Source organism: Thunnus maccoyii, chromosome 5, assembly GCF_910596095.1.
Source record: "Thunnus maccoyii chromosome 5, fThuMac1.1, whole genome shotgun sequence".
Classification (NCBI taxonomy): Eukaryota; Metazoa; Chordata; class Actinopteri; order Scombriformes; family Scombridae; genus Thunnus; species Thunnus maccoyii.
In genome coordinates, this window is record NC_056537.1 from 26,782,407 (window position 1) to 26,796,242 (window position 13,836).

Sequence of the window (13,836 nt, forward strand, 5' to 3'; positions counted from 1 at the left end):
CTGTTAAAATCTTTTAGAAGTCAGTGTCTAATACACCTTATCTAAAGCTTATGTGTTGCTTTTTAGAATCGTGGCTTAAATGAATGATGCCTTCCAAGCCTCAGTATTATGATATGATATGTGAATAATATTAAACTACTTTGTTGGCACATAGTATCTTAGCCCTACAATATCATCATCTTCTTATTGCCCATTATTGCTCAGCAGTATTAAGCTGAGCTTCTGGATGTGAAGATGTCTGTCAGAGGGCTACAGTAGGTAAGAGTTGGGCTGGTTAACATGTGAGGAGAATTTACTGAAATACACTTAATTTCTTTGCATGTATCATTAATTAACTGTCATGTAGCAGTGTTTGAACCAACCTCAGTCATGGGTTTGTTTTAAATACAAACATTTTAATGTCCCTTTAATAGTCATTCCAGGTATATATTTATGTATTATTACTTATATTTAATTATTCATAAAAGTCGCCTTTTATGAATTTGGACATCCTCTGCATGTCCCTGGTACAATCAACCTATGTGATGTGTTGATTTTAATTATGCTGGGATTTCTGAGCTAAATGAAGACAAAAATTATGTCTTAAATCAGATTTTTAATCAAATACATTTGCAATGCAAATTAATGCAGAAAATAACTGAAACATGTTGCAGTTTGCAGTCACTTTAGGGGCAAAGTGGAGCAAAACTCATCAATCAAGAAGACAGGTGACATGTGCTTTAAGATTAGGAGAAAAGAGCCCTCTTTCATATAGGAATGTAATCTCAGTGTTTCCCCTATTATTGTACAGGCCCGGCAGCCTACCAGGCCAACAAGAACCCCTGCCGGGCCAAAAAAACTATTTTTTAATGCCAGAAATAATGCCAAATATCCATTAATTCAGAAATCAATAGCGTTCAGGGATGTCTCTGTGCAACACTGTTCCGAAACATGGGTCAACCTCTGTGTTGTTGCCTGGGAAACTGTTGGTAGTGTACCTCCTTTTAAGGAATAGGGCAGTGTGTAATCTGTGTATGTAGTGATTGTATGGTTGAGTGAGTGTGAGTAGCAGAAAAGTGACGGTGAATGCAAGCAGACCAGAGGAAAAGGTTAGTAAATTGTCAATCTGACAGTAAATGTACAGTACAGACCACAGTGTGTCAGTTAATACATGCTGCAGCTTGCCAAGACCAAGAAAAGTCACGTCTGTTGTTTCCCCAACTGCTGGAAAAGTGAAAAGGGTTAGCTCCCAAGTTAGCAACAGTGGGTTAGCCTAACCTGAACACGCAAAACAGAGAAATGTGTGGCTACTGAGTCTCTCCTGAGTTTAGCTCAGACCCTGCCCCCAGTCAACAGCAGTCAACCTAGGGGAAACACTGTAATCTTTACATTTTACCCCCTTTTAATAATTTTACAGAATATATAATTTACTATAGTATATTGAGGTTTACACTGCACAAAATAATACATGTAAAATGGTTGATTTATTGCTCTAACTCATGTGTTGAAGTGTAATACTGATGTAAAGATACCTTTGGCCAGGTTATACATACAGTAAGTGCCAGTTGCTAAGAGCATACCGCAGAGATCTAAACTACCAATTTAAATGCCATGTTATTATTGCAATGTCAGCAGGTCTTTTTAACTTATTAGGAACAGTCTGATTGCTTAACTTGGTTTAGTATTCAGTGGCAAAATCAAGTTTACGCTTGGATTTGAACTCCTTGGACTCACCTTACCAAACAGAATACAACCAAGGACATGAAGAAGAAAAAAACACGTCTGATAGTGTTGATCCCTTTGACCCCCCTGCCATAGAGAGCAGTTCACTGACCACTACTGAATGGACATGTAGTGCGTTGTATATGTTCATATATCCTCAACCTGTATTATCTCCTTGCACTAAATGATTGAATTCTTTATAACTTGATGTGCTGATACTAGTTGACTACTATTTCTAAATTTCAAGGTGGACTTATACCTCTCCTCTCTGCCCTTACTGATGCATCCCGCAACGAAAGAGCCATCAAGAAAAGTCTGCTCTGAAGCCTGCTGTGCAGAGAGTGAATATAAAAGGTGACAGCGTGGTTCCCAGCGAGCTTCCTTTCTATTCTGCAGTATTTCCACCACAATGCTCTGGGGGAGGCCAAACTGCACTATCTGTCAATTAAATAGTTTGTAATCCAGGACCCCATGCTACTGTCCACCTGCTTCACTTTGAGTGTCACCAAGGGGCCGGATGGCCATGAAAGTAGTGCAATCAAATAACATGATAGCCATCATGCAACCACCACTCTGGGTGGGAGTAAACCCCGTGGAGCTAGTACATGATGAAATTGTCCACAACAATTATGGTACTGAAAAGAATAAACTAGAATTGAATGGAATAGAATAGAAATTACTCTTATATTGTGGTAGTCTGTCCAGTATTGGCAATTTTATTTTTCTAGATTTAAGTACAATCAATTACTAATTGGACTTCTGAAAATTGATCTCAAAAGTACAAAAATTAGTACTGTTGTCATTTATAATCTTTAACATATCTTTCCATATTGGCAAGGATGTAAATCGAGGTTTTACTCTCCTCTGTCAGCACAGCAGGATAACAACAATCATTGTAGTCATTTGCCTTATGATTCATTAACATAATGCTGCCTTTTTATTGATTTTTTGTGGGTCATTTTGTTTTCCTTTGAGGACGTTGTGGGACGGATTTAATGGTCCAGGGGGCAGTTCTGGCCCTGGGGCCGTATTTTGTATATAGCCCCATGTTTAATGTAGAACAATGATACATTATGCATATTGCACTGAGGTTTTTTTGTACTATACTCTTATTTATATCATATTTATATTTTTTTATGTCTGCACTGGTGTCTTTAATATCATGTTTTGTACAATACCTTATTTATATTGTATTTACAATACATTTCATGTCACTTGTTTTTTTTAATACTGTTTTTATTTTATAGAGTTTTTTTGTATCTAAAATGGAGCCATTATGCACTAAGGTTTCTGTAATATAGTTTTTTTGTACTATACTTGTGCAATACTCTTATTTATATTATATTTATATTTTTATGACTGCACTGGTTTCTTTAATATCGTATTTTGTACAATCGCTTGTTGTACAGACGTGGCCTAAAATATTTGTACCCTTCCACCTTTTTTTAAAAAAACTAAATTTTCTCTGTATAAAGTTGAAACTGACAGAAGTATATGGTATCCATCATTCTTTATTTCACATTGAATATAACTGAAACTTTGCTTTTGATTTACAACTTGATATATTATTTAATACAGTAAAACAAATGAAAATGGCATGGCCAAAAATATTGGTACCTTTAACTTAATATTTTGTAGCACAGCCTTTGGAGGCAATAACTGCAGTCAAGCACTTTCTGTAACTCTGAATAAGGTTTCTACACTTCCCCACTGGTAGTTTGGCCCACTCTTCTTGAGCAAACTGCTCCAGTTCTCTCAGGTTTGATGGGTGCCGTCTCCCAACTGCAAGTATCAGCTCTTTCTACAGATGGGATTCAGGTCAGGACTCTTAGCAGGCTACTTCAGAATGGTCCAACATTTTCTTCTCATCCACTCTTGGGTGCTTTTTGATGTATGTTTTGGGTCATTATCTTGCTGGAAGACCCATGACCTGTGACTAAGACAGCTTTCTGACACTGGGCTGTATGTTTCACTCCAAAATGCCTTGATATACTTCTGATTTCATTTTGCCCTGCACAGATTCAAGGCACCCACTGCCTGAGATAGCAAAGCAACCCCAAAACATCACTAAGCCTCCTCCATGTTTCACGGTAGGCATGGTATTCTTTTCTTTGTAGGCTTCATTTTTTTTCCTCTGTAAACATAGGGTTGGTGTGATTTACCAAAAAGCTCTAATTTTGTTCCATCTGTCCAAAGCACAGTCTCCCAGAAAACTGTGACTTGTCAACATGCATTTTGGAAAAGTCCAGTCTGGCTTTTGTGTGTCTCCCTCTTAGAAGTGGAGTCTTCCTGGGTCTTCTACCATGGAGCCCATTTTCATTCAGACAGTGATGGATGGTGCAACTTGAAACTATTGTACCTTGAACTTGAGGATCAACTGTATTGAAGTTTTCCTTGGTTCTTTTTCGGCCATTCAAGCAATCCTTCTGTTCAATCTCGGGCCAATTTTACTCTTACGACCACGCCCAGAGATGTTGGTTACAGTTCCATGGGCCTTAAACTTCTTAATAATATTGGCAACAGTTGTCACAGGAACATCAAGGTCTTTGGAGATGGTCTTGTAACCTTTACGTTGACCATGCTTGGCTATTACCTTTTTTCGAATGTCTTCAGACCACTCTCTAGTTTTCCTTCTGTTTTCCATGTTCAGTGAGATGCACACAGTGGCATAAAACAGCAGAGTGAGTAATTTTCTCCTTTTAAATTGGCTGTATGAGCGATTATAAGATTGAAAACATCTGTGATACTAATTAAAACACAATAGTCTTCTTAAAGTATCACTATAAATCAATTATTTATTACAACTTCTAAAGGGTACCAATAATTTTGTCCAAGCTATTATAGAATTGTCTTCGTAGAATAAGCATGAATTCAGTTATTTTCACAAATATTTTGTTTTGTTCCACTGCAAACCAAACATAGATATGCATTGATAATAAAATATCTTTTAATTTCAACAATGTTCAGGGCAAATGGCACATTATTTTAATAAAATGCAAGAGTACCAATAATTTCGTCCAAGTCTGTATTTAGAATTAATTTTATGTCACTTGTTTCTTTAATTCTGTTTTTATTTTGTGAGGGGGTTTTTTGTTACTAAAAGAAAATCTCAAAGACATTAAGCCCTGCTGTTTCTGTGTAAGTATATGGACACTGGTGGTGAGATTGGCTACAATGCAAAGGGCACCAGCTAAAATCTTGCCTAGGGCACCACACTTCTTGCCCAAATGGCAATGGCTGAATAGATTTTTCTAGACCAAGATCTACAAAATATTATTAGCTGTAATTTCAAAACAGAAACCACTGCCCAGCATTAAATATGTGTTTTAGCATGTGATGATAAATGTGTGTGCAATTGCATGCATGTGAGAATGAAATAAAGCAAGAAGGGGAGGGGGGGGGGGGTCATCAAACCAAAAGGCTTGCACATATGTTTCTTTGAAATCCTAAATGTCAATTGTGAACACATTTGTTTCACTCTCCTCTCCTTGCGCCCTGTTAAATGGACACCATGGAGCCTGTGAAGAAATGCATTTCGTCTTTTCTTTTTCTTATCTTCAAGATTATGATCTTGTCTCATCAATGCCAGCCCTTCAGTTAAATCCACTGCTATAATAGACTTATCACATGAGCCCACCAAGGTGGTGGATTCTCTTTCTGGCTCTTCATGTGAAATTCATATTCATTAATCAGAACCTTCTTTGAGGCTTTAAAAATACAGATGATTTTTACTGAAGCAGCAGGCAAACAGGATGACATGGAACACCTTATATTAGAAAAGCTGGTATGAATACATCCATAGATATATAATCAACACACTCACACAAATTCTAATTACCTTCTTAATACACAGGAAATATCACAGATGCGAGGATCAATAATAAGACATATACTATGTATGAGCACAAAAAGGGGGAAAAAAGTCAGAGCTACTGATGTAAATAACATTTGTATTCTACACACACTGCAGACAGTATTAGCAGGTAAGAAGTCATTAAAATGCTCGGAAAAGAACAATTAATTTAGGCTATAATTACTTATTAACAAATGGGATTTTACAAGTTAATGTATATATTGGCAGGAGAGTTGAATGCACAATATGTAATTTTCTGCCGCTAGGGGTCTCTCAATCAAAACAATTAAAAAAGACTGAATTTGATGATGTCGTGAAGAAGCATGGGATCATGGGAGTTATGTCTTCACTGTTAAACAACAACCATTGTCGTACAGACAGTGCTCTGCAGTCAGCGTTTTTACAGAGAGCCGAATTATCTGCAGAGATCTCCTCCTCTCCAAAAGAAATGGACCCAGTGATTAAAACCAGTAAAAACACTGAATAAAGCAGTTTCATGTTGAAAATCAGTTTTTCTCTGACACTGGTCGGAGGACACAGGATGTCCAGAGGGGCTGTGAGCTGAGCTGCTGCTAACATTTGCTCAGCTTGTTTCTCTGATAACTTAAGATCCAGATATTCAGGAGGTTTTTACCCAGGGCCAAATTACACGCAGAGGTCTCCTCCTCTCGAAAACAAATGGACTTACTGATTAAAACCGGTAAAAACGCTGAATAAAGTAATTTCACATTAAAAATCAGTGTTTCTCTGATGCTGTTCGGTGGAAAGAGGACGTCCGGGAGGGGTTGAGAGCTGAGCTGCCGCTAGCGTTTGCTCAGCTTGTTTCTCTGATAAATCAAGATCCAGATGTCCAATGACTAAAATCCTTCATCCAGCTAAAATATATAGTGAAAAACGACCAAGATCTAAAGAGTATATTGTAAAATGGTGGCTTAAAACTGGATAAAAGGTCAATTTATGTAAGCATCTAGCAGACAACCGCAACACTGACACATGCGCAAGGGGGATATGATGCCATTGACAGGGGACCAAATGAAACAGACCATTACCTTGATTAAAAGTACAGATTTCTCTTGGTTTGAAACTTGTTGGAAACATTTGGGATAATGTAAGTACACAACTCAACAAAATATATAACATAAGCCTAGTCATTTTTAGACAGTTTAATGCAGAAAATTTACATATTGGGTTTTTAAGGTTTACGATTGTTGTTGCTGACTTCTTGTTTTCATTAACTACTTCTTTTGTTCTCACAGTTGCTGACCAAGGTCACTTCTAGTCTGATACAACCCTTTTCTGGCAGCATCTCTGGTAGAATTCATGTAATTCATCCACGTACAACAAAATAGCACTGACATTTCTCAACTCAACCATGAGGCTTCATCAGTTCTGCTAGCTGGTTGTAGGTCACAGGCATTCAAACCTGTGGGACAGTTGTTTATATCCGAATGTCACATGAGAGTTGTTCGGGTCGATAAGGTCACGTCTATCATGGAAGAGATTCATTAATGTGAGTAAAGGTGAATTGTTGCACAATGATCTGGAAAATGGTGACACCAAAAACAGGGAGCCTTCTGAATGTCCATTTCCCAGATGATGTCCTATCCGGTATGTTGAATAAATCCACAGACAAGCTGGGGCCCTTCTATTCACATGCTCTACTTGTGCCTGTGTGGTTCTCCAGTTTCTTTTCACACTCCAAAAACCCACAGAGGATTTGTGTGTCAAAGGATACTCTAAATTGCTTGTAGGTAAGAATGTAATACTCTTCTCCAATCACACGAACGTAATCACCCACTGAAATTTGCATGTACGTGGCCACATGGCCAATCATGATGCACCTACCGTTTACATGTATCTCACACAGTATATAAGGCAACGCCTCATTGCAGTTCCCATCTTGAAACCACTTCAGCTGACTTTGTGGGAGCTGCAGGGTTCATAGGTAGAGGGCTCCATCTGTGCTTACAGAACTAGGGTTACAATATCATAACCTTTGTTCTATCTCACACAGGCTCTGCCCTCTACTGGACTCTGTGGGTACAGTAGGCTGAGCCCAATGAAAGTTCACCCTACTACAACACGTCATCAGACTGCCTCACTGAGCCCAACTGGCTATAGGTTAGTCGCACAGTCCTCCTACTACTTTATAATACTAGCTGCTTAAGTGGAGCAGTAGGGGGCCCAACCCAGCCCATTTAACATGAACATGAACTGGGTGTACCATGGTACCATATACCATGGCCTAACCTCACAGGGGTCACAATTATACAACAGACACCCTGCACACCCCATCCCCCAAGTCACGGAAGAATGCAGGCGTATAAATGCCCGGGGGTGGGGGGGGGGCACCACCTTTTTCACAAGTGCTGAGAAGCACAAGTGCTTTTTCACAAGTGTGTGTAGAATACAAACCTCTATCTAGTGCCAACTAGCTAGGCACTTCTTGGATACGGTTTTACCAGCCACTCCCTCTCCATAGCATGCAAACAGCGCTTCAGTGCGCCAAAAGGGGGCCATGTGTTCAACATATTATGCCAACACATGTACTGGGCACAAGAGGTGCAGTTTTGCCTCCCTTGCGTCCCCATGGGGTGGAGGACAAAATGCTTCTAGCTGAATAGTTCTCGACCTAAATGAAATCCTTATGTTCTTAGGAACAGAGGAGGGGCACACAATTCACTCACACTCTAGCTGAGGTCAGTGCAAGCAGCAAAGATGTCTTGAATGATAACGCCTTCAGAGAGTAGTGCACCAGAGGCTCATAGGGATCACTCACTAAGGTCTTGAGCACCAGCAGCAGTTCCCTCTGGGGGGCTAGAGACATGCATCACCCGTCGTTGTCTCCTAACCCCCTGCAAGAAATGTTTGACGCGGGGATAGGCAAAGACAGGTCTGTCGCCAAAGTTCTCATGACAGGAGGAAGTAGCTGCTGCATACACTTTAACATTGGCATGAGACAGCCCCTTCTCCACCAGATGTTGTAGAAAGGAGAGAACATCTCCCACTGCACATGACAGTGGGTCTAATCTCCTTTCCTCACACCAGCGCTGGAATCCCAACCACTTAGCCTTGTACCAGGCAATGGTGGATCCTGCTCTCACCGCATGGATGGTCTGCACCACCTGTGCGAACAGTCCAGCCTGCATCAGCCTGTCCCTCTCAGGAGCCAAGCCTGGAGAAGTTGGCCCAACATGGGCAGCACGCCTATCAAGTCCAAATCCTGGGACAGAGCCCCCGCATCCGGGGAATAGACCAGGGCTGGGCTATCAGGATGACCAACAGTCTCTCTTGTCTCACTCTCTCCAGCAGAGGGGGAATGAGATGAAGAGGAGGAAGGGCATTACACAGCCTCCTTGGCCATAGCACACATGCAAACGCGTCCAACCCCAAGGGTGGATCGTCCTGTGGTGGATCCAGAGCAGGCAGTGGGTGTTGTTTCGACTCACAAACAGGGGTGCTGGGTGAGGAATGTTAACCAAGTGGTGCTTGTGCCTCTTGGGATCCAAGCACAGGCTGGTGAACCACTATTGCAGGCGGCACGTGTACAGGAGCCCCAATGGAACAACTGGACGGTCCGCCGTCATGAGCCCCAGTACCTGCATGGCAATCAAAGCTGTTACTGCCATTCGCTGCTGCAGTGTAAAGACTGCCTGCTGCAGGGCTGTCTGTCTGTTCCAACAGAACAGCCTGCAGACTGACTGTGCCGAACATGACTCCCTGATATTCCACCTGCTGGTGTGGCTCTTCTTCCAGTTGATGGCAAAACTTAACCAGGTTAGGTGCAGCACCAACCTGGCAGTGTGGAAAATGGACAACTCTCTGGACTTAGCCATGACAATGAGGTTGTCTAAGTACAAGAAGACTGCAGCGCCACATCCACACACTTTCTGAACATGCGGGGAGCCAGGGAGTAGCCAAAAGGTAGCCTGTTGTACTCGTAGGTTATCCCCTAGAGGACGAAATGCTGGAACATCCTGTGTTCCAGCACCACCTCGACATAAAAATAAGCATCTTTCAGGTCGATGGTGGTGAACCAGTCGCCTGGTTGAACCAGTTCCAGCAATTTCCTGATGGTTAGCATGCTGAACATCTTTCAGGCAATGCATTTGTTCAGAATGCAGAGTCTTTCAGCTGTCTGAAACCTCCTGTCTTTTTGGGAACAAGGAAGTACGCAGAGTAAAACAACGATGCCCAACAATATCCTGCTCTAGTGGAGGCTGCGGCTTCCTGCTTGCTGCCCAGTCAGCTGAGTGAGGAATCAGGAGGGCTGCGAGGGCCTCTTCCAGGAGGGGCACACTGGGACAGCCTGTCTCTGTGTGGCTCTTCCCTCTCAGGAAAACTCTGTTTTCAGTGGTTCTTTCCAGGACACTTCGAGGAGGAGGCAAAACAAAGGCAGGTTGATCCGAATGAGCTGGGCCATAAAAGCCTTCATGAAGCTGGTTGACCAGTTTGGGTGGGATGGCGGGCAGAGAAAGCCCTACATGCTCTGCTGCCATGGTGGATTTCTGAAGGTCAGCAATGTTGCAGACCATTTCGCTCTCGTTGCAGTGGAATGAGATGTCACACAGTCGAAAATGGTCATCATGCGGCTCTCTGTGTGGTCCCGTCCATCCTTAACAATTCTAATGTGACATCTTCAGGTGAACCCACCAGTCAAGTGACAGTTAATTGTTTCATCTCAACGTGATCACCCAGTGGTTACTATAAAGACAGTAGGTGCTAAGTGATTAACACTGGATTAATACTTATTTCCCTGTAGAGTCTGTCTGTCCCTTGTAGATTTTTCTCAGTGTATTAACACGTGATCATATATGATTCCAAGTGATAGTAGGCAATTATCATTTTCAGAGGGGAGAAAATTAGATTTCTATATGTGAACACACCTGGAAGGTTTATATTGGAAATTACTATACAATTGCAAACAGTGAAGCCCTTAAAGTATAACAATGAATCAGACTGGAAGCCATCAGATGCAAAGATAGCAATTTATTATTTGCTTAAAGGCACATTCATGCAGTAAAATACATTAGAAGCCATAAAGACAAACAAATGTTACAAAGGTATTCCCTAGAAATCAGAAATAGTTGTTTCTCTGTCTAGTTTGATGCTGCCTTAGAAAGAGTAGTGAGCTTGTAAATCACAGACATAGGATTTATTGTTATATAGGCAATATTCAGTTAGACATGAAATAATTCTAACAATGTTTAATTCATAGGGAATACATTTTCCCAGTTCCAATTGTAATCGCCTAAAGGTGGTGAGCACTGGGATATACAGTACTTCCGTACAGCTCAGTACTATTTCGTTTTGCAGCAGAATATGTGGCTGCTCACTTGACATCTCAAAACACTGTGCATAAGGCTGTGTTATGTTTAATTTTCATAAGATATTATAAATTGACAGGCCAAAATAAGTACTAATGAGTACTATTAGCATGGCCTGCTGTGACTGAATAACTCTTGCATACATTTGCATTAGTACAGGGCAAATTATCTACTTCATGGAGGGTATGTGTATGATCTTAGTTCACTGAACAAGTCAAGTAGGGCTGCCACCAACAATTATTTTCATTATCAATTAATCTGCAGATTATTTTCCAGATGAATTGGATAATTGTTTAGTCTAAAGTAAAAACAATAATCTTGAGGAGAAAGCAGCAAATCCTCACAAATGAGAAGCTAGAACTAGAAAACATTTGGTGTTTTTGCTTGAAAGATGACTTGAGCAATTATCAGAATCGTTGCTGATTAATTTTCTATGGATCAACTAATCACTTACCCAACTAATTGTTTCAGCTTTAATGTAAAATTAAAAGGTGCTAACTAATGTATTCCCTCAAGCCATGTATCCCATGTATGTGAGGCAGATTCTAACACTTTTTTGCTATTTGGTGTTGGCCAGTTTTAGGTTTGTGACCCTTTAAGCCAAAGTTTTGTCTATTATTAACCCTTTGTCACAGGTTACATATATCAATGTGTGGAGGCCACTTCCACCAAAAATTCTGTTTTGTTTGAATGGGCCTACTCTTTATTGGCCTGAGATGTAAAATGATACAGTAATTCATGAGCAATAAAGTTGTAAATCATTGCAACCCCTCAGATTAAGAGCAACCTCTTGGTGGGTCCCAGCATCTGGGAACCACCGGTGCACAGTAGCCAAAATAGGAAAACTCTCTGTTCTCATGGATGCATTTAATACATCCATACTGCATGTCTGCATAGAGTTGCAAATAAAAGCTTAAGACAGTGGTTCTCAAACTTTTTCACATCAAGGATCCCTAAACTGACACAAATTAGACCACATTAGACCACACCTATTTGATTTTGTCCCAGGGTCCCCCATCTGATAAGATTTTTGCTGTTAGATGTGTTATCACAGAAAGTGTATGGAAACCACAGCCAACATAATCATACACTCTGTCATTGTGTTACTTATGGATGGAATTATAGTGAGAATAAATTATTCCTCTTTCTGCTGGGGACCCCCTGGAACCCCTTCAAGGACCCCTGGGATTCCCCAGACCCCACTTAGAGAACCACTAACTTAAGAGATCAACCCTTTGCTTAAGAAAGCAAAAATCAATCAATCAATCAATCAATAAATTATTACCCTACCTAATTTTCTATATTACCTAATGCTCTATCGCAGCTCGCGCCCTTCTCTTATTTCAGTCTACAGAAAGGCAACGAATCCAGGAAACAGCGTTTATTGAGACTCGGCCCGGTGACCGAGGTTTTGGGGCGTCGACTGAACTTCACTCAGACCAATCGGAGTCCACGATGAAACTTTGTAAACAACTCTTACACGTTGTATTAAAGCTCATCTGCCGTATTTAGTATGAAAAGACGCGTCGGTGCTGCAGCCAAGTGAGCCAAAAGTGCCAAAACAGGTGAGAAAAAAGTTGTGTTTGGACGGAGTTTTTAATTTGTAGCCTACTGTGTGTTTGTGCTATGTGACCGTTGTGTGTGTGTGTGTGTGTGTGTGTGTGTGTGTGTGTGTGTGTGTGTGTGTGTGTGTGTGTGTGTACGCGCGCGCGCGCGCGCGTGTTCTCGTGACTCGTAGTAGTAGCGGTGCTGGTGCAAAACAGCTGTCATGTAGCGTAACAAGTGAAGAAGAAAACGTGTAAGCTATTACTTTTTACAAACAAACAAAAAAATACGTGAAAGTAGATGATATAGCGTTCGTATACTGTACCGTTAACGTTAGAGGATGCCGCAATGTACCGAATGTCATAGCAACTATACAGTTAAAACGTTAAATTCCTGAACTGTAACGGACAAAAACAAACAGACACAGGACAAGTTTCTGCGGGATTTTTACTGCCTGGTTTGCTTAAAGTTTCTCAATTAGGCCGCTGAATGAAACAATAGCCTGTTTGACTGACAGTATATCCATAGAAGAGACGAATCGGGAGACTTTTAAGGGTGTGGTGATCCCATCTCAGTGGCCTAGTAGTGAATCTGACAGTGCAAAAAAGATCTCTATGTGTGCTGACATTTGCCCCTGTGTCTGGAGTCTACTATTTTTATTCATTTCTTGCAGTTTTATCAGGAAGTCATTATGTGTTTGGGTTTGAATATGGGCCGTAGAGAGAACTAGGTCGTTTAAACCTAAAGGTTGATTTTCTGAGAAGTTTCAATGAGCAGGCTAATGATGGAGCAGAGTTCCTTGAAAATTGCTCTGCATTTTCCCTCTGACTGAATGAGACAGACCTGTTACGAGGCAGAGGCAGAGTGGTGATTAGCTTGGTGAGACAAGAAAATGTCACAATGCATCGACTCAGCGGGTAGGTGCTGACAGGAAAAAGTGTTCATGCTGAAGCGTACAATTATGTTTTTAAAAGCTAAACAAAAGCTTGTCAATAGGAGCTTTTTTATTTAAAACTTTCCAGGTTAGTACATACTGTACATTCCTTGGAATTTTCTCTTACCCACTTATATGCTCACAAACTCTTTCACTCACTCGCAGACTTTAAGTTTCTGTTTCGCCTGTTCTTGTTTCTAAGCTTCAGCGTGGTGCTATAAGTGTACTGCACTGAAGATATACTGTATTTTGGTGCCTGCTGTTTTACTGTTAGTATGAACAGCCTTCTATAGGTTGCAAAAGTCTTCACACGAAACGGATGTGGGCACAACTTAAGTTGTGGAAAGTCAACATCTGCATGCTCTGTGTTCCCTCAGCACGCCCACCCTAGCCGGAGGAGGGGTTGAGGAAGAAGGGGGAGGGAAAAGCTTCCTGTCAGAGTGGCTGCGAAACTGAATTGGCTGAAGTTTTGGCAG

General features: G+C 41.0%; 1 long non-coding RNA gene across 1 annotated transcript in view; it reads left to right on the forward strand.

The window, feature by feature from the left end:
• The first annotated feature begins 12,337 nt into the window (after positions 1-12,337).
• LOC121897022 overlaps positions 12,338-13,836 on the forward strand; it is a 111,632-nt gene continuing 110,133 nt past the window's right edge. The window contains exon 1 of the long non-coding RNA XR_006096166.1: positions 12,338-12,446. This is a non-coding gene — a long non-coding RNA (uncharacterized LOC121897022). The remainder of the gene's footprint in view (positions 12,447-13,836) is intronic.